Genomic DNA, 1,076 nt, shown 5'->3' with positions numbered 1-1,076 from the left:
TATCAGGGTAGTCTCTAATTTCCAAGTCCTTATTGTTAATTAGGGGACCATGAAATGTGAAGGATGTTGTGAAAATATTAAGCTTCAGATGGGGGATTATCACCTAAAAACCCACATGTTTTCCATAAAATGGGTGGTTGTGACATTTTTCCTTGGTGTTGAATGGGTCCACACACTGGGCCCTATCAAGATGAATTCCAAGAGTTATATATGAGTTTTAATCAGAACAGCCACACTCATACACCAAAGGGACTCTAGGCAGGTGCTCCTAATATCATCAGCTTGCATCGAATGGAGAAACTTTTAAAAAGGATCCATCATGGGATAGTAGCACAATTTAATTCCATCCATGCCATTGAATCCACTCCTCCTAAAATTCATCTTGATATGAAACATGTATTATATCACCACTAATGGGTCTTTGACAAACCTAAGGAGCTCCCACCCTATAGGGGTGAACATGATCATAGCATCCTTTTGCTCTCAAGTACCCAACTGCAAAATTTATGCCCTTATTGATATCCTTTTACACAAAAGAATGAAATTGAAAAAATCATCAAGGAACTCCTCAAATTTGATGTTATTCATCCTCGCACCAACCCTGATTTATCTCCAATGATCATGGTTTTAAAGAAAGATGGTGAATGGCCCTTAATAAGCTCACTATCAAGGGCGGATTTCTTATCCCAATAGTTGATGATTTTCTTGATGAATTGCATGGTGCCAAATCTTTTACCAAGCTAGACCTTTGCTCAAGCTATCACCAAATATAGATGAAGTAATTTTACATTCCCAAGCCAACCTTCTGAACTCATGAAGGCCATTATGAATTTCTAGTCATGCCATTTGGTCTTTGTAATTCCCAATCCACTTTTTAGAGCCTCATGAACCAACTTCTGAAACCATATCTTGGAAAATTTGTCCTAATCTCCTTTTATGACATTCTCATCTATAGCGATTTTTTTTTTTTTTATTTGTTTTTTTATTTATTTTTTTATTTTTTGTTGTTATATTGGGTGGCGAATCGGTTACAAAGGGAGCAGGAGGGTTATTTTTGAGCTAGGGTTATATTATTG

Source organism: Pinus tabuliformis, chromosome 2_1, assembly GCF_031772625.1.
Source record: "Pinus tabuliformis cultivar Carrire ecotype Pingquan chromosome 2_1, CPIR1, whole genome shotgun sequence".
NCBI lineage: Eukaryota > Viridiplantae > Streptophyta > Pinopsida > Pinales > Pinaceae > Pinus > Pinus tabuliformis.
Note: the sequence above shows the minus strand (reverse complement) of the source record.